Consider the following 21,217-nt stretch of genomic DNA (forward strand, 5'->3'; position numbering starts at 1 on the left):
ACTCTGCTATAAACCATTGTGCATGAAGAAGGGAATGAACTCTGCTATAAAACCATAGTGCATGAAGAAGGGAATGAACTCTGCTATAAAACCATAGTGCATGAAGAAGGGAATGAACTCTGCTATAAAACCATAGTGCATGAAGAAGGGAATGAACTCTGCTATAAAACCATAGTGCATGAAGAAGGGAATGAACTCTGCTATAAAACCATAGTGCATGAAGAAGGGAATGAACTCTGCTATAAAACCATAGTGCATGAAGAAGGGAATGAACTCTGCTATAAATCATAGTGCATGAAGAAGGGAATGAACTCTGCTATAAACCATAGTGCATGAAGAAGGGAATGGACTCTGCTGTAAGTCATAGTGCATGAAGAAGGGAATGAACTCTGCTATATACCATAGTGCATGAAGAAGGGAATGGACTCTGCTGTAAGTCATAGTGCATGAAGAAGGGAATGAACTCAGCTATATGCCATAGTGCATGAAGAAGGGAATGAACTCTTCTATAAACTACAGAGTGAAGGGAATGAACTCTGCTATAAATCATATTGCATGAAGAAGGAAATGAAGTTTGCTATAAACCATAGTGCATGAAGAAGGGAATGGACTCTGCTATAAATCATAGTGCATGAAGAAGGGAATGAACTCAGCCATAAATCATAGTGCATGGAGAAGGGAATGAACTCTGCCATAAACCATAGTGCATGAGGAAGGGAATGAACTCTGCTATAAACCATAGTGCATGAAGAAGGGGATGAACTCTGCTATAAACCATAGTGCATGAAGAAGGGGATGAACTTTGCTATAAATCATAGTGCATAAAGAAGGGAATGAATTCTGCTATAAATCTTAGTGCATGAAGAAGGGAATGAACTCTGCTATAAATCATAGTGCATGAAGAAGGGAATAGGTGAATTTTGGCAGCTGTCTCCATGCATAGGTTGCCTGCTTCAATTTGCTGTAATAGTTAATTATTAGAGTGCTCAATGGGGATAGTGGTTAATAGCAATACCTAATATCCCACCTTCTAATAACCATAATGAGCAGTAAGACAGGATGGCAAACATGATATTAAGTGGATGACTAGCTCTCCTTTACCCTAGGTCCTTTTAAAGGTTTTTTATTGTAGAGGCACATGTATCAGTCATCTTCCTCGGTAGTGCCAGTGACTGTCTGATGGATTGAAGTACGCACTGGAATGTAGACTAAAGGACTGCACAGTGATAGATGCTGAGGATGATGTTTTCAGTATAGGACTTGACTGAGGATGTGTTGGCAGAAGAAAGTGATCGAAACATGAACTAACTATCAACATGGCTTGATCAGATCAGAAAGAATTCTAATTTAGGAAGTTTTTATGATAAAGCATTTATGAATGTATCATCGGTCACTTTTTTCTCTTTTTGTTCATACACTAAGAATATGGGAATTTGTACCATGTAGAATATTGATAACATGATGTTTTGCTGTTATCTTTGTTTATTATTAGGTTAATTCACAAAGTACAAGTAATTCTTTTAGAATTCGTTGCATAACCCCTGGATCCCAATTCTAAGGCTCTTGTAGCTTCAAGGCTGCACTACAATCAGTAGCTGGTCTTTGTTTTAAACCTATGGAATAAGACGTTCCTCGATGAGATGATACTTCTTTTTATCCATTGATGATGTTATAATCTCCGAAGATGACTTTACTTGCAAAGCTACCTCTTGCAGGTCGAGTCTAGTTATACTACATAGATGTAGATATACTGTAGTAAGTACTGAAAATCTGGAAAAATTATGCAATCTAGCAACAGCTGAGCCGTAAGGTTGCTGGGTTTGTGACATTCCACTGTATGTAGATAAACAGAGAGTTATATATATATTTTTCATACTATTCGGCATTTCATATATATATATATATATATATATATATATATATATATATATATATATATATATATATATATATTTATCCCTGGGGATAGGGGAGAAAGAATACTTCCCACGTATTCCCTGCGTGTCGTAGAAGGCGACTAAAAGGGGAGGGAGCGGGTGGCTGGAAATCCTCCCCTTTCTTGTTTTTTTTTTAATTTTCCAAAAAAAGGAACAGAGAAGGGGGTCAGGTGAGGATATTCCCTCTAAGGCCCAGTTCTCTGTTCTTAACGCTACCTCGCTAACGCGGGAAATGGCAAATAGTATGAAAAAAAATGAAATATATATATATATAGAGGGGAGAAAGAATACTTCCCACGTATTCCCTGCGTGTCGTAGAAGGCGACTAAAAGGGGAGGGAGTGGGTGGCTGGAAATCCTCCCCTCTCGTTTTCTTTTAATTTTCCAAAAGAAGGAACAGAGAAGGGGGCCAGGTGAGGATTTTCCCTCTAAGGCCCAGTCCTCTGTTCTTAACGCTACCTCGCAAATGCGGGAAATGGCGAATAGTATGAAGAAAGAAAGATATATATATATTTTTTTTTTTTTTATACTTTGTCGCTGTCTCCCGCGTTTGCGAGGTAGCGCAAGGAAACATACATGGGTATATGTATATATATATATATATATATATATATATATATATATATATATATATATATTTTTTTTTTTTTTTTTTTATACTTTGTCGCTGTCTCCCGCGTTTGCGAGGTAGCGCAAGGAAACAGACGAAAGAAATGGCCCAACCCCCCCCATACACATGTACATACACACGTCCACACACGCAAATATACATACCTACACAGCTTTCCATGGTTTACCCCGGACGCTTCACATGCCTTGATTCAATCCACTGACAGCACGTCAACCCCTGTATACCACATCGCTCCAATTCACTCTATTCCTTGCCCTCCTTTCACCCTCCTGCATGTTCAGGCCCCGATCACACAAAATCCTTTTCACTCCATCTTTCCACCTCCAATTTGGTCTCCCTCTTCTCCTCGTTCCCTCCACCTCCGACACATATATCCTCTTGGTCAATCTTTCCTCACTCATTCTCTCCATGTGCCCAAACCATTTCAAAACACCCTCTTCTGCTCTCTCAACCACGCTCTTTTTATTTCCACACATCTCTCTTACCCTTACGTTACTTACTCGATCAAACCACCTTACACCACACATTGTCCTCAAACATCTCATTTCCAGCACATCCATCCTCCTGCGCACAACTCTATCCATATCCCACGCCTCGCAACCATACAACATTGTTGGAACTACTATTCCTTCAAACATACCCATTTTTGCTTTCCGGGATAATGTTCTCGACTTCCACACATTTTTCAAGGCTCCCAAAATTTTCGCCCCCTCCCCCACCCTATGATCCACTTCCGCTTCCATGGTTCCATCCGCTGACAGATCCACTCCCAGATATCTAAAACACTTCACTTCCTCCAGTTTTTCTCCATTCAAACTCACCTCCCAATTGACTTGACCCTCAACCCTACTGTACCTAATAACCTTGCTCTTATTCACATTTACTCTTAACTTTCTTCTTCCACACACTTTACCAAACTCCGTCACCAGCTTCTGCAGTTTCTCACATGAATCCGCCACCAGCGCTGTATCATCAGCAAACAACAACTGACTCACTTCCCAAGCTCTCTCATCCCCAACAGACTTCATACTTGCCCCTCTTTCCAAGACTCTTGCATTTACCTCCCTAACAACCCCATCCATAAACAAATTAAACAACCATGGAGACATCACACACCCCTGCCGCAAACCTACATTCACTGAGAACCAATCACTTTCCTCTCTTCCTACACGTACACATGCCTTGCATCCTCGATAAAAACTTTTCACTGCTTCTAACAACTTGCCTCCCACACCATATATTCTTAATACCTTCCACAGAGCATCTCTATCAACTCTATCATATGCCTTCTCCAGATCCATAAATGCTACATACAAATCCATTTGCTTTTCTAAGTATTTCTCACATACATTCTTCAAAGCAAACACCTGATCCACACATCCTCTACCACTTCTGAAACCACACTGCTCTTCCCCAATCTGATGCTCTGTACATGCCTTCACCCTCTCAATCAATACTCTCCCATATAATTTACCAGGAATACTCAACAAACTTATACCTCTGTAATTTAAGCACTCACTCTTATCCCCTTTGCCTTTGTACAATGGCACTATGCACGCATTCCGCCAATCCTCAGGCACCTCACCATGAGTCATACATACATTAAATAACCTTACCAACCAGTCAACAATACAGTCACCCCCTTTTTTAATAAATTCCACTGCAATACCAATATATAAAAAGGGGGTTACTGTATTGTTGACTGGTTGGTAAGGTTATTTAATGTATGTATGACTCATGGTGAGGTGCCTGAGGATTGGCGGAATGCGTGCATAGTGCCATTGTACAAAGGCAAAGGGGATAAGAGTGAGTGCTCAAATTACAGAGGTATAAATTTGTTGAGTATTCCTTGTAAATTATATGGGAGGGTATTGATTGAGAGGGTGAAGGCATGTACAGAGCATCAGATTGGGGAAGAGCAGTGTGGTTTCAGAAGTGGTAGAGGATGTGTGGATCAGGTGTTTGCTTTGAAGAATGTATGAGAGAAATACTTAGAAAAGCAAATGGATTTGTATGTAGCATTTATGGATCTGGAGAAGGCATATGATAGAGTTGATAGAGATGCTCTGTGGAAGGTATTAAGAATATATGGTGTGGGAGGCAAGTTGTTAGAAGCAGTGAAAAGTTTTTATCGAGGATGTAAGGCATGTGTACGTGTAGGAAGAGAGGAGAGAGATTGGTTCTCAGTGAATGTAGGTTTGCGGCAGGGGTGTGTGATGTCTCCATGGTTGTTTAATTTGTTTATGGATGGGGTTATTAGGGAGGTGAATGCAAGAGTTTTGGAAAGAGGGGCAAGTATGAAGTCTGTTGGGGATGAGAGAGCTTGGGAAGTGAGTCAGTTGTTGTTCGCTGATGATACAGCGCTGGTGGCTGATTCATGTGAGAAACTGCAGAAGCTGGTGACTGAGTTTGGTAAAGTGTGTGAAAGAAGAAAGTTAAGAGTAAATGTGAATAAGAGCAAGGATATTAGGTACAGTAGGGTTGAGGGTCAAGTCAATTGGGAGGTAAGTTTGAATGGAGAAAAACTGGAGGAAGTAAAGCATTTTAGATATCTGGGAGTGGATCTGGCAGTGGATGGAACCATGGAAGCGGAAGTGGATCATAGGGTGGAGGAGGGGGCGAAAATCCTGGGAGCCTTGAAGAATGTGTGGAAGTCAAGAACATTATCTCGGAAAGCATAAATGGGTATGTTTGAAGGAATAGTGGTTCCAACAATGTTGTATGGTTGCGAGGCGTGGGCTATGGATAGAGTTGTGCGCAGGAGGATGGATGTGCTGGAAATGAGATGTTTGAGGACAACGTGTGGTGTGAGGTGGTTTGATCGAGTAAGTAACGTGAGGGTAAGAGAGATTTGTGGAAATAAAAAGAGCGTGGTTGAGAGATCAGAAGAGGGTGTTTTGAAATGGTTTGGGCACATGGAGAGAATGAGTTAGGAAAGATTGACCAAGAGGATATATGTGTCGGAGGTGGAGGGGACGAGGAGAAGTGGGAGACCAGATTGGAGGTGGAAAGATGGAGTGAAAAAGATTTTGTGTGATCGGGGCCTGAACATGCAGGAGGGTGAAAGGAGGGCAAGGAATAGAGTGAATTGGAGCGATGTGGTATACCGGGGTTGACGTGCTGTCAGTGGATTGAATCAGGGCATGTGAAGCGTCTGGGGTAAACCATGGAAAGCTGTGTAGGTATGTATATATATATATATATATATATATATATATATATATATATATATATATATATATATATTGTTAGGGAGGTAAATGCAAGAGTTTTGGAAAGAGGGGCAAGTATGAAGTCTGTTGGGGATGAGAGAGCTTGGGAAGTGAGTCAGTTGTTGTTCGCTGATGATACAGTGCTGGTGGCTGATTCATGTGAGAAACTGCAGAAGCTGGTGACTGAGTTTGGTAAAGTGTGTGGAAGAAGAAAGTTAAGAGTGAATGTGAATAAGAGCAAGGTTATTAGGTACAGTAGGGTTGAGGGTCAAGTCAATTGGGAGGTGAGTTTGAATGGAGAAAAACTGGAGGAAGTGAAGTGTTTTAGATATCTGGGAGTGGATCTGGCAGCAGATGGAACCATGGAAGCGGAAGTGGATCATAGGGTGGGGGAGGGGGCGAAAATTCTGGGGGCCTTGAAGAATGTGTGGAAGTCGAGAACATTATCTCGGAAAGCAAAAATGGGTATGTTTGAAGGAATAGTGGTTCCAACAATGTTGTATGGTTGCGAGGCGTGGGCTATGGATAGAGTTGTGCGCAGGAGGATGGATGTGCTGGAAATGAGATGTTTGAGGACAATGTGTGGTGTGAGGTGGTTTGATCGAGTGAGTAACGTAAAGGTAAGAGAGATGTGTGGAAATAAAAAGAGCTTGGTTGAGAGAGCAGAAGAGGGTGTTTTGAAGTGGTTTGGGCACATGGAGAGGATGAGTGAGGAAAGATTGACCAAGAGGATATTTGTGTCGGAGATGGAGGGAACGAGGAGAAGAGGGAGACCAAATTGGAGGTGGAAAGATGGGGTGAAAATGATTTTGTGTGATCGGGGCCTGAACATGCAGGAGGGTGAAAGGAGGGCAAGGAATAGAGTGAATTGGAGCGATGTGGTATACCGGGGTTGACGTGCTGTCAGTGGATTGAATCAAGGCATGTGAAGCGTCTGGGGTAAACCATGGAAAGCTGTGTAGGTATGTATATTTGCGTGTGTGGACGTATGTATATACATGTGTATGGGGGGGGGGTTGGGCCATTTCTTTCGTCTGTTTCCTTGCGCTACCTTGCAAACGCGGGAGACAGCGACAAAGTATAATAATAATAAAAAAAAAAATATATATATATATATATATATATATATATATATATATATATATATATATATATATATATATATATATATTTATATAAAATACTTGATTGATGGATCCTTACATCACAGTGACAGATACACATGACAGTAAAAACAGTGTTGCTATGATTGATGGGTGTTGTTAGCTTGGGATGGATCATTTGTAGTTGTGGCAAGTAGAAGTGCTTAGCTCATGATTCAGAGATCATGCAGGAACTAGTGGTAGAATTTCATCACTTTTTAAGTAATTCATGTTGCTAAATTGCTGTAATCCTGAGTTGATGTTTTGTGATGAATGAGTTAAAAGTCCCAGTAGAGATAGATTCATTAGTGGCTGTTTCATATTATTTCTTGCTTTTCACACAGTCAAGAGTTATTGATTAATTTGATGATTATTATTGTGGAAGGTCAGTATGAGTGTATTAACATATATTCTCTGTCATTGCAGATGAGCATATAGGCCTGAAGGAGTATTGCCACCAAAACCTCACTCTTCCAGCAGCCATTTACTTTGCAAATTAGGTAAGTTGTTTCACCATAGTATGTGTGTCTTTTGTGCCTTGTGTTCATCAGGTGCTCTGCTCTCACTTTACTCTTGGCTGTCTTTCGCATCCACCTCAAACCAAAATTTGTAGTACGCTTTACTATTTAAGCATCTAACTCCAAGTGCTCATCAACCCTTTTTTTAAGGATCAGTTGATGATATGTCTACTTTGCACCTTGATGTTGGGAAAGTTCAGCCAGCAATGAAAGAGGTGTCAAACGCAATTCTGGTAGTTTATTATATTTTACCATTTCAGATTAGATTTGAGCTGCCCAAGACACATCCAGTCTTATTTCTGTGGTGCTCATCTTGACTTTTTAACACTAAAATGCAGTACATTACATCTGCATTGTATTTGATCTTTTTTGAAAGAGATATCCATATGTGGGGTTCCATCACTTGGAGGTCACAGCATTAGATGATGCATCATGTTATTGAGTTTAGTCTGCTGTATTTACTGGTATACCCAGTTTGTAATTTCTCATGGTGGGAACTGGATGTTTTATATAGGTCAGAGGTTGTTATCAGGAAGGTTCTTCAGGTATTTTTGCAATGTAAATGATCAAGAAGTGATATTAAATCTGAATGCCAGATTACCTATTCCCAGCCTGAACCTGTGTAAAATGTGGTGCAGAAATTTGTTTAAGGGTATTCTTGAAGTAAAGCAAAGAGTGAAATATAAGGTGAATTTTTAGATGCAGTTTGCATTTTTACGTTGCAGTTTATCACTCTTAGGCCGTGGGTTCCTGTTATTACCCATTTGTGATTGCCTTTTTGTACAGTGTGGGGAAGGAGTTCTACATTCCAGCTGATGAAATTTAAGTGTGTGGAAGTTGATATGAGAAGACAGAGAAGTCAAACTGGCACACTTCTTCAAAAATCACAACAAACTTTATTATAATGATGAATAGTCGATGTTCACAGTCATATTTCAGATGGAAAATCACTGATGGGCTCTTTCAAGCCTCAATGCTTGGTACACAGTTGCCTTTAGAGCAAAACACTGACTGCTTATGTGACATGACACTGGTAACTGGGGAAAAGTGAACATGATATGATCTCAACAGTAGAACTAGTGAGCATCTGTATATATGTTGGTGGAGTCATCACTTAAATTGTTCACCTGTCCACAGAGGACTATCTCCTGCGAGCTAAAAAAAAAATAAAGAAAATCAAATAATATATTTTCTTAATGGAACATATGTAAATTAGCCATAAGTAATTAAAAACCCTAAGTCTGTACTGGCATGGTAGGGTTTGGGATGGACTTGTTTGAGGCAGGTGGGTGGCTCTTGAATGATATTTGTTTTAAAGGCATAATATCAACACACACACACACACACACACACACACACACACACACTTACACACACACACACACATGTAAAGAGGAAAAATGAGTGTTGGGGTGAACAAGCTAATATCAGTAAACTTTAGGGAGAATAAGATGTTTTTGAAGGAGGTGACTAATGTGCAAAAAACAAGAAAACAAATAGTAACAACAGTGAAGGAGGCAGAAGGGGAAACAGTAACAGGTAGTGACGAAGGGAGGAGATGTAGCGAGTACTTTGAAGGACTGTTGAATGTGTTTGATGATAGGGTGCCATATGTTGAGTGTTTGGGTTGGGGCAGTATGTGAAGTGAGAATTATGGAGAGCGATCTGATGAAGAGAGAAGTGGCAAAAGCCTTACATGGGATGAAATGTTTCAAGGCAGCTGGAGTGGACAGTACTGCTGTTGAATTCATTACAAAAGGGGATGACTGTGTTGTTGATTGGTTAGTTAGGATTTTCATTGTATATATGGTTCATGGTGAGGTGCCTGAGGATTTTGAGAATGCATGTATAGTGCCATTGTATAAAAGCAAGTAGGATAAAGGTGACCAACTGTTTTTTATACATCTCCCAGTCATTTGCACTACTTCCCTGTAAGTATCATCCAAACGCTTCTCTCTTCTCTTTCACTAACAACCTTACTTCTTGATCCCACCATCCACTACCCTTTCTAATCTGCCCACTTCCCACCTTTCTTGTGCCACATACATCTTTTGCACAAGCCATCACTGCTTCCTTAAATACATCCCATTCCTCATGTCATTTGCTCCCACTTTTTGCCATTCTACACTCAGTCTCTCCTGGTACTTCCTCACATAAGTCTCCTTTCCAAGCTCACTTACTCTCACCACTCTCATCTCCTCAACATTCTCTCTTCTTTTCTGGAAACCTCTACAAATCTTCACCTTTGCCTCCAAAAGATAGTGATCAGACATCCCTCCAGTATCCATTCCAAACCCTGCCATACCAGTACAGACTTGGATGTACTATTGTTATGCGGGTTTTTCGTTACTTATGGCTAATTTACATATGTCTATTAAGAAAAATGTTTTGATTTTCTTTCATTTTTTGGCTCACAGGAGATAGTCCTCTGCGAACAGGTGAACAAATGTTGACTCCACCAACATAAATACAGATACTGACTAGTTCTACTGTTGAGATCATATCGTTCACTTTTCCTCAGTTACCCAGTGTCATGTCACATAAGCAGTCACTGTAACCTACAAATTCATACATTCTTGCCTACATCCATTCCTGGCAATACCTTGCCTTACAAAAAACAGCATTGCTAGCCCCTGCTTCAGCAAGGTAGCACCAGGAAAAATGTGTTGGAAGGATGCAAAAAAGTATATATATTGAATTGTGTGGGAATGGAATAAGCTGAGATGAAACTGTAAATGAAGAGTGCAATATATAAAAACTTAAAAAGTTATATGGTAGCAAAGAAAGTTTAAGGGATAGAGCCATAGAATGTAGAAATCCCCATACTGTAGAAATATTTTATGATGAATAGGTAGTTGCACTGACATTTTCAAGTAGTTTAGAGGGTCTTACTTTATTCTCAGAGTTTGTTTTCATACTGGAAGAACATTATTTAAACCTGTATAATATTTTTTTCTGAAAACCCAATGAGATATATGCATATGAAATATATGTTTTAGACCTGTACAAACCATGTCTTCTGTCTAAATAGAAATGGTAGGTGGTAGGTTCTTGTTGGAAGAGTTTGTGTTCTATAGTCCTTGATTCTCTTTCCCATATCCAGAATATCAATAAGATTACATCTTATCTTTGTACAATTATTCATCATGATGTTCAGAGGGTTTACCACAGGTTTTCATTTGCTTTTCTTAATCTCCCAACCACTATCATTTTTGTCACAATAACCTTGAGAGAGAGCGAGTGTAATTCGTAACATGCTTCGTCTTAAAAAATCTCTGTGACTACAACTTCAGAAGGTGGCTTTCTCTTCAGCCTTCCTCAGGAACATGCCTCTTGCAGCGATGTTTACGGAGAGCAAACTCTTGCAGAGATGTTTACAGAGAGCAAAGGAGCTCAGCCGGTATTTTGATTCATCATTACCACATTCTTTTATGTTTCCCAGGAGTCTGCCAGATTGAACCATTCCCTAGCCAATTGAGCCATTTCTAGCTAGATTTTATGTACCCTGGCTAAATGAAACATTTGCTAGATGAAAGGTCTTGTGCTTCACCTAATGGTTCATCTCGTTGACTTTTCTTATGACATTTTCCATATCCTTTATATTTTCGGTGGCTTCTCATAGGTTTTTCACCCTCTTAGCATTTCAGCTCAAAGCAATTCCACTCCTTCAGTGATTTTTGTACTTTAAGTGGGTCTTTTATCTTCTTAGTTTTATTGCCTTGGGTTTAGTTCACTTTTCTTCATTTCATCACAGTGTTATTTTGCTTTGTTTTGCTGTAGGGTATGCTTTGTGTTGCTCACATTCCTTCCTCTTCAAAATTGTTTGGCTTCTATGAATTGTAAATATGCTGGAAGGATCCTTGATGATGGTTAAAAGTACTTGTATATTTGATTTTATCTTTCTTATTTTCATGTAGAGTGAGGAATTGAACTGTGTTTTTCTTCAGTGCAATTTTCAAGATACAGTGATAAATTTTGTTTGGCAGTTTCTGCCCTCAAGGCATGGCTACAGGAGATCAATGTTGGATTCTAAAAAATTGTATGACTCATGATTCCCACAGTCCTTACTTCACAGGGGTGCTTTGTGACTCATCAAGCTGTGAGGTTAGCCCCTTTTAGAGCTATAGGTGTTGGGGTTTTCTCCCCAGCTTCACATAAAAGAAAGGAAAGCCAAGCACATAATCCTTAGCAAAGAAAAGTAAAAAGGTGCAGAAAGATTTGCTATGTACAGCTCAGCACACAATGCACATAGACAGTTAATCCTGATATCTCTGAGTGGCTGACTACTTCCAGGAATAGAGAATTTAACTGTATGACCTGAGTCCTTTTAGAGAAAAGACAGATGTGTTTTTATGATGAGTAAAACTAAAGAGGTAGATCTCAAATGGCTTGGGACAGCTCACAATTGAATTGAGATGAGGTGAGCCATATTCAGTTGAGAGGTTTCCCACTCCTGGGGATAGGGGAGTCAGCATCTCAAACCATCTGAATGCAAGAAAACCCAGAGTTTGATGTCCTCAGCAATGAATCTGACATGGTGCAACAGAGACAGCCATACCTGTATTAGTACTTATTACTGAAATGAATTAAGCTTAGTAGTAAGATCTGCAACTTTTGCATTAGTAATCTGATTGGTTTCCAGTTGTCCCCATACTTGAGAGGCTCTTCCACTGGTATGATTTCTGGCAATCTTAAAAGCTCAGATAACATATTTACCCTTTTATTCTGTTGGCCCTTGTTTTCTTTTAAGTGTTAACTAGCAGGGGAAACTCATTTTTTCCCTACTATCACTGAGATTGATGAAGCACAGTTTTGGTCTGTTTAAGAGATCCCTCCAGCATAACATTCTACATCCATACCTAAGATCTTGGAAGGATGGTTTACTTTTACTCAGTGGTTGGAGTTTTTCACCGGAGTGATCTGTCTGCACTCAACCCTCTCAATGTCTTTTCTGTTTATGAGGCTTCCAACTTTGATTTGACTTTGGTGCTGCATATGTGATAGAAAAAGCTTGCTAACATTTTGTAGTTCAGTCCAGGCTGTCCATAGAGGGCCCTCTGAGACCTCCTGAGAGTAATTGAGCCTGTATGATGGATGCTTCTCCTTCTCACTCCTAATGACCCATGACAAAGTTTTTTATTAGTTCGACACTGGAATCAGTCCTTTCACCTTACACCATTTTTGACCAGGTCATTGCAAAGATTAGATAGTTGGGAAAAGTTTTCCTTACTTTTTTGTATTGGGCCAAAGGGAAGGATTTGTGAGTTTTTATTTTGGTGCAAAAATTTGGTTTTGTATTATTTTATGGCAATGTTGTCATTGTGGTCATCTCATCCCTGCAAATGCTGTCATTGTGGTCATCTCTTACCTGTAAATGTTGTCATTGTGGTCATCTCTTCCCTATAAGTAGATGGTATCCATGTTCTGCCTTTAGTTTTCAGTGACCAACTTCTGGGCCCTCCTCACTCCATAACCTCCCTCATTCCTTAACCACCTTGTGGCCTTATCATGCTCCCATAGTTGAGCTTTTTATTGCTAAACAGTACTGCCTTATGTGGAAGATGCACAGTTTTGCATTCAGAGGAAGAGGGCCACTTTCATGTATTTCCTTAGAAATGTATAGTTTTTCATTTCTTTAAAAGCTCTTAAGATAGAGATGATCTGCCAAACCCTTTAGCATGAAGCTGTAATTATTTCCAAAGCAGTTGTGAATTTAGTGAAGAAAGAGTAAAATGTGCAGTAAGTTACTCATGTCCTTTCTTGAGCTACAAAGGAGTTACTGTTTTATCTAAGAGGATATCTTTTGGCTAAATTCTGGTCACTTCCCCTTTACTGAGCTTCTGGAGTTTCTCTCTGATGTTGAAATCAGTTGCTTATGTATGTATCTTCTTTTTAGGAAACTGTGTGGCTCCTTTTCCCATCCTGTTGCAATGTTTTTCTCTTCTGACCAGGCTCAGGGGTATCCTGTCCATCCTGTGTTTAAATATACATGCTCTCATCACCCTTTCTCACTTGTCAAATCTCTTAGGAAGAAAGCAGATTTCAAACTCATCAAAAGCTCTCTCTTCATGCAAGGGAAACCAGTAAGCAAATCTCCCTTTTTCTTCTTGTCCCCTCTTCTCCTCTTCATACTTTTACTTCCTGCAGTGAAGTTGAGGTTTTAATGGGAATGAGTTTGGGTATTTGTATGTATTCTTTGTGGCTACATCTCTAAGATGGGGAGTTCATCAGGAGGAGAGACTGTTTTGATCAGTGGCTCCTTTAGGGGCAGATGATGAGTAAATCATGGGATATTAATGGGATATGGTCTTATTATTCTGAAGGTAGTAATAGTGTTCATTTCCCTTGATAGCTAGCTTCCCTGTAGGAAGAAGTAACTTTTCATGGGTTCAAGACAACTTTCATTGCCTCTTTCCTCCAACCCCCATTATTCTACATTTTTCATCATTATGCACTCATATTTTCTCTGTTGATTAATACCTATCACTCTTCCATTATCATTTTTTGTTTTTGAATTTCATTCATTTATTATCTGAACTCCTAGAATACCCACCTGGTAATCCATTTTTCTTTCTTCCTTTTCTCCTTCCAACCCTATTCTCAACTTTTGCAAAATATCTTTTATAGTGTCTGTGATAGTGATGGTTGAAATAGTATTTTTGGTGGAATATTGTTAAGTGTTCATAGGTTACTCTTTTTTTTTCCCTGAGAATCCATGAGTCACTGCCAGTGCATTTGTTCATGGACTGTATCATATCAAGATGAAATGTGGTGTATATGTTTGTTAGAGAATTGTTGAGGTATGATGAGGATTTCTGAAATGTGTCGCAAAGCCAGACGAGAGGTTGAGTGCAGCTTTGGGACCCCTCCCTGGTTATGCCTTTAGTAAGTATAGCATAACAGTAATCAAACAAGCATGTCTCATGATGATCATAGGCATATGTGCCAGTGGTTATCAGACCAGCATGTTCCAGAATTAACTTATGGTTTGAGATATTACACGTATCAATGTATAGCATTGATATCACCAAAAGATAAAGATAGTCCCTCCAGCTACCCATTTGTTATTTTCCAATTTAGCACCTGTAGTGTGTTAAGTTAATGTGTAGTGTTCAGAATTATATTCAGTGTCTCCCCAACTAAAAGTTTTTATTTGAGCTAAGTGTGTGGTTTCTTAACTTTATGGTCTTTTTTTCTTAATGTCTTTCTTTTTGTCCATTATATCAGCAATAATGATAAGGAATGATGATATATGAATTGGTTGTAACTTCTTTTGACCATGATATGAGCACTGATAGGGCACCTCCTATATGAACCATTGTGTAATTTTGTTGAAATATGAGCAATGATCAGGTGCCTCTTAAATAAACCATTGTGTAATTTTGTTGCAATATTTTTCTTGTACACTTTCATGAGTTGTTTGTTCAGTTCAGCATCGTAGGGTTTAATGCAGTATTATTACCGAGGAATATTTGGTACTACTGCTTTCATGAAATGTATCAGCACGTGAGTATGAGACTTTACACAGTAATTCAAAATGACTCCTGCTATGATATAGCCCTGCAAGTAGTAACAAATGGATTCTTTTAGACAAAAGTCAACCAGTGAACAAGAGAAATTGCAGAAATGATACCACCATCATTCCCCTTGAATAGGTTCACCTTGTTTGAACCACCATTTGATAGTGCCTTCTTTCAAGTAACAAGTCTAATATCATGAGATCAAATCAGAATTTAGGAGCAGGTCAGAACTCCCATTCTTTGCCCTGGACTCCCCTACGCAACAGCCTCTGGTGCCTGTCTTCGTTTCACATCTTTTTGTTCTCTCCTTCCATAGACCTTCTCTTCTTTACTATTTACTTATTTATATCTGCCTCAGGACTTCTTTTGTGAAGGGGTCCAAGAGTTAATCCAGGACCCTTTTTCCAGGAGCTCCTGCAGCTCCAGGGCTCTGCTACTTCCAGTTGCAGGGAAATGATAGACTTCTTTAGTGTGAAAAGTCCTTTGACAAGACTTTACTTCAGCTTACGAAGTCTCACCAAAGGTGACTTTTCACACATGTTATAACCTTGAGTGGTGGAGTCCAGTAACATGGCCTTTTTTTCAACATACTAAGTATTCTTTCATCAGTACCTCCTGTTTGTGTGGAGAACATATGTTTTGGTCTTTTGTCTCCAAATTAGGAATTTTATGTATGAAGGGTCCATGAGATCCAAGTTTGTTTAAAGCTGTTGGCCTCCTCTTTTATTTTCCTCCTTTTGCATGTCTTATTGCATTTATCATTGTGAAATCATCTTTTGTATTTTCACCTTGAGAAGCTGGTTCAGAATGTAGTATATTTCTTTTGTCTTTATGGGCTACCATCATGAGATGCTGTTGCCTTGACATCTTTTGATAACTTTGGTTACCTTACTGCAGTAAGGTGGCCATCTTTCTGTAATACTTGCTTTGGTATGTTTTATTAATTCTTGATGCAACTTGTTATCTGTGCAACGGGTCTCCTAAATTTGTCTTGCTGAATAGTTATATACAACATTGCTCAAAGTTATGTAATTTTGATGGAAGCTAGACATTCTTCCTTTCTTTATCCAACTGACTACCTTGAAAAGTATGTTGGTGCTCGATAGAACTCATACACAGGTATTTCTGTTTAATATAGTCCCACTTAATTTAGTTTGTTTTAAAGTAGCTGGGATATTTGGGAACAGATTCAGGTAAGATAGTACCTGTATAGGTTACAGATGGTACAGTGTCAGCTGGATATTTAAAAAGAGGCAGGAAAAGTTAGATCATGTGACAATGGATCATCAGATGATGATGGGAGCAATTTGTAGGTTAAGTGCAGAATACACATGCAATTACTTAGCCTAAGAACTACTTACCTCTATATAGAATTACATCATTTGATATAATTTATATGTAAGAATACTTATAAGAAGATGTGGTGATGGAAGTTTTGAGGTGGTAGTGGGGTGACAGTTCCTTGGGTGAAAAGGGAGAGGCACTAGGGTTGTCTATGTCACTGTCTTTACAATATTGTGTGATGCAGCAGCTGTTTCCACTGGAAGTGGAGAAGTTTTCCAGGAAAAGATATCTGATTTTTGGTGTGTGGCATATCTTGCCATCCAGGAAACACAAGGCCATGTTCTTGGTAAGATCCAGATCATTATTGAAAGCCACTGCCTTATCTGAGTGGTTGAACACTTTAGCTAATCTTGTGGTTGTAAACTACCTCCAGTTGCATTATTATTTTGAATCCATTGTACTTGTGAGGTACATGGGACATCATATGATTTTGTTCCCTATTTCTCAAACATCATAAGTACGAAATGTCTATCTAGGAGACATCTTGACACCATCCTTGATTCTATAACACTTGAAAATTAGAATACATTATCTATTTGCTGCTTGCCCAGTATTGAGAATATGTCAAAGGAATAAAAAGGAATTCAAACAGCAACAGACAATTGGGTCCTTATGAGACAGTTTTTGATACTGAAATATATCAGAAACTCACATTAATGTGGTAAAAGTTAAGAGGGTATACTGATAATTCAGAGAAAACAACCTACAAACCATCAGTGTGACTAAGGAAGCTCAAATAATGTAAATAATGAACTTAAAGCAAAATATTTATAAGTCCAGTGTTAAACATATTTATAATATTGCTTTCAGCTACTCTTAAGTGGCAAATCATTCCATGTGTTAGCAATCCTGTTAAAGAAAAAGCACTTTGTCTCATTCGAGGTAAAACGTTTTCCCACAAGTCTGTATCCATTGCTAAGAGTGAAATCAGACAAATCAAGTCCTAAGGCACTTGATAAATCATGATTATCAAAGCCTTTGGTGATATTAAACATGTACTCATATTAGGTTACCTCTTAACCTTCTCAGTTTTAAGCTAAATAGATTCAGGTAATTTTAATCTGCTCTTGTAGGATATGTTTGTCAGCCCAGGAGTCATTTTGGTGGCTCAGCACTGCACTTTCTCCATTCTGTGCATTTCTCTTTTTAGGTAGAGTGACCAAAATCGAACACAATATTCAAGATGGGACAAATCATTGAATTTTAAAGAGTAAGGATGATTTCCCTGGACTGAAATTCGAAGGCCTTCCCTATGAATCCAAGAATTTTGTTTGCTCTTTTCACTGCTTCAGTGCACTGCTTGCCTGATTTTTAGGCCACCAGAGATCATTACACCGAAGTTTTTTCCTCATTTACCTTATGCAGTTCAGCAGAAATCAGACAGCAGCTTGTCTTTTCATTTTTGCTATCAGTATGTAGCACTTTGCACTTATAGATATTAAAATTCATTTGCCACCTATGAGTCTAGTCCATCAGTTTGTCTGTGTCACTTTGAAGTTCAAGACATTCAAGATAATTTGTAGATTTATTTGCATACTTTGTATCATCAGAGAATTTTGATATGTTGCAATGCAGCTCATTACCAGTTTCATTAATACATATGGGAAAGAGTATTGATCCCTAGATTGATTTTTGTGGTACTCCACTTGTTATGTCTAACCATTCCAAGGCTTGACCATTAATCACAACCCTTCAGTTATGGTCAGTCAACCAGTTTCCTATCCTCTGAAGTACAACACCATCAGTGCTATGTAACCTATGATATGGAGCCTTCTCAAATGCCCTTTGAAAATCTAGATGGAGGACATCATGTGCTTTAATCTTGTGATATGTTCTTATTATATCCTAAAAGATATCAAACAGATTGTCTGGCAAGAGTGATTTTGTCAAAAACTATGCTGAGAATTGTTTATCAAGTAGTGATACTCTAAATGTCTTCCATTTCTATCTCAAATGATAGTGCCATAAATTTACCAACTGCAGGTGTTGAGCTAATTGGATGATAATTTCTGTGCAGTGGCCAGTTAACGTCATTTGAATATCAGGGGTGTTACATTGGCAAACGTTTCTTTCATCTGAAATGCTTCCCTTAGCCAGCAGTGTATTGAAAATGACAGTCAAGGGCTTGACTGTCTAATTTTTCACCTTTCATTGTCCTTAGATAAAACATATCAGGGTCTGCCATTTTATATATTTTCATTTTGTTTATTACTGATAGGATGTCTTTAGCTTTTATGTCAATTTCCTGCAGAAAGTTCTTTCTGATGAATGAAACTGGATTCAGGACATGGTTTGTGTCTTTGACTGCAAATACAGATGTTGAAATGTAATTTAAAATTTTTGCCATCGCTTCATTGTCTTAGACCAAGTCACTGTTTTTTCATAAGTAATGGACCAGTTGACTGGATAAAGACTTTTTGACTTTTAACAACTGTAAAACTCCTCAGCATTTCTTTTGCTATTTTCAGCAACATATTGTTCATAATGACATTTACTTTGTTGTATAACTCTTACTTTCTTTACACAAATTTATATAACTTACTTGAGGGACTTTTATTTTTTAGACAACAAACACTTTTTCATTTCACTGTTCTAACACCTTAGCTTCATTTTAGAAACAGACCAACCACTTTGCATTGATAAGTATGTTTCCTCAATTTCTTTAAAAGTTTTACTGAAGCTTTCCAAAGCCACGTCCATGTTGATTTCATTGACCATATCATCTCATCTTTGCTTGTCAAGAGCAATGCAAAGATCATTAGAATATGCAAGTTTAAGATTGGGTATTTTTTTTCAACTGTCATGTTGACCAGTATCACATGCAGTGTTGAGAGTGACCTCCGAAGTAATTCTCCAGTGATCACTTATACCAAACTTTTCTCCTACCCTAACATTATGAACGAGATCCTTATTTGTAATTATAACTAGATTTAATGTCTTTTTGTGAGTAGGCTTCTCAACTAATTGAATTAGGATGGTATCAAGCAGAATTAGGCAGAGCCCATCTATCTAGCTATCTATCTATCTATATCTCTGACACCCATTCCCTCTGGGAGCTCCCATCAAGGGGTACCTGACACTCGTCCCATCTGGGAACTTCCATCAAGGGATGGCCACAGCACCTTACATGTCTCCCTTGCATATTCTATCATATGCCTTCTCCAGATCCATAAACCTACATACAAATCCATTTGCTTTTCTAAGTATTTCTCACATACATTCTTCAAAGCAAACACCTGATCCACACATCCTCTACCACCTCTGAAACCACACTGCTCTTCCCCAATTTGATGCTCTGTACATGCCTTCACCCTCTCAATCAATACCCTCCCATATAATTTCCCAGGAATACTCAACAAACGTATACCTCTGTAATTAGAGCACTCACTTTTATCCCCTTTGCCTTTGTACAATGGCACTACGCAAGCATTCTGCTAATCCTCACACACCTCACGATGAGTCATATTTATTTTATTTATTTATCTATTCATATTGCTTTGTCGCTGTCTCCTGTGTTAGCAAGGTAGTGCAAGGAAACAGACAAAAGAAAGGGCCCAACCCACCCACATACAGATGTATATACATACACGTCCACACACGCAAATATACATACCTATACATCTCAATGCATACATATATATACACACACAGACATATACATATATACACATGTACATTATTCATACTGTCTGCCTTTATTCATTCCCATTGCCACTCTGCCACACATGAAATAACAACCCCCTCCCCACTCATGTGCATGAGGTAGCATTAGGAAAAGACAACAAAGGCCACATTCGTTCACACTCAGTCTCTAGCTGTCATGTAATAATGCACCAAAACCACAGCTCCCTTTCCACATCCAGGCCCCACAGAACTTTCCATGGTTTACTCCAGACACTTCACATGCCCTGGTTCAATCCATTAACAGCTTGTCGACCCCGGTATACCACATCGTTCCAATTCACTCTATTCTTTGCATGCCTTTCACCCTCCTGCATGTTCAGGCCCCAATCACTCAAAATCTTTTTCACTCCATCTTTCCATTTCAAAACACCTCTTCTGCTCTCTCAACCACACTCTTTATATTACCAAGCATATCTCTTACCTTATTATTACTTACTCGATCAAACCATCTCACACCACATATTGTCCTCAAACATCTCATTTCCAGCACATCCACCCTCCTCCGCACAACTCTCTATAGCCCACACCTTGCAACTATATAACATTGTTGGAGCCACTATTCCTTCAAACATACCCATTTTTGCTGTCCGAGATAATGTTCTCGACTTCCACACATTCTTCAATGCTCCCAGCACTTTCGCCCCCTCCCCCATCCTATGATTCACTTCCGCTTCCATGGTTCCATCCACTGCCAAATCCACTCCCAGATATCTAAAACACTTCACTTCACTTTTTCTCCATTCAAACTTACCTCCCAGTTGACTTGACCCTCAACCCTACTGTACCTAATAACCTTGCTCTTATTCACATTTACTCTCAGCTTTCTTCTTTCACACACTTTACCAAACTCAGTCACAAGCTTCTGCAGTTTCTCATATGAATCAGCCACCAGCGCTGTATCATCAGCGAACAACAACTGACTCACTTCCCAAGCTCTGTTATCCTCAACAGACTGCATGCTTGCCCCTTTCCAAAACTCTTGCATTCACCTCCCTAACAACCCCATCCATAAACAAATTAAACAACCATGGAGACATCACACACCCCTGCCGCAAACCAACATTCACTGAGAACCAATCACTTTCCTCTCTTCCTACACTTACACATGCCTTACATCCTCGATAAAAACTTTTCACTGCTTCTAACAACTTGCCCCCCACACCATATATTCTTAATGCCCTCCACAAAGCATCTCTATCAACTCTATCATATGCCTTCTCCAGATCCATA

The 21,217-nt window shown here is 39.0% G+C and overlaps 1 protein-coding gene across 33 annotated transcripts in view; it reads left to right on the top strand.

The window, feature by feature from the left end:
- Ndae1 (Na[+]-driven anion exchanger 1) overlaps positions 1 to 21,217 on the top strand; it is a 680,061-nt gene that overhangs the window by 89,525 nt on the left and 569,319 nt on the right. For all 33 annotated transcript variants that reach the window (XM_071683718.1, XM_071683724.1, XM_071683696.1 and 30 more), the window contains exon 2: positions 7,348 to 7,421. The gene's annotated coding sequence lies outside the window, so the exon portion shown is untranslated. The remainder of the gene's footprint in view (positions 1 to 7,347; positions 7,422 to 21,217) is intronic.

This window comes from Panulirus ornatus, chromosome 37 (assembly GCF_036320965.1).
Source record: "Panulirus ornatus isolate Po-2019 chromosome 37, ASM3632096v1, whole genome shotgun sequence".
Taxonomy (NCBI): domain Eukaryota; kingdom Metazoa; phylum Arthropoda; class Malacostraca; order Decapoda; family Palinuridae; genus Panulirus; species Panulirus ornatus.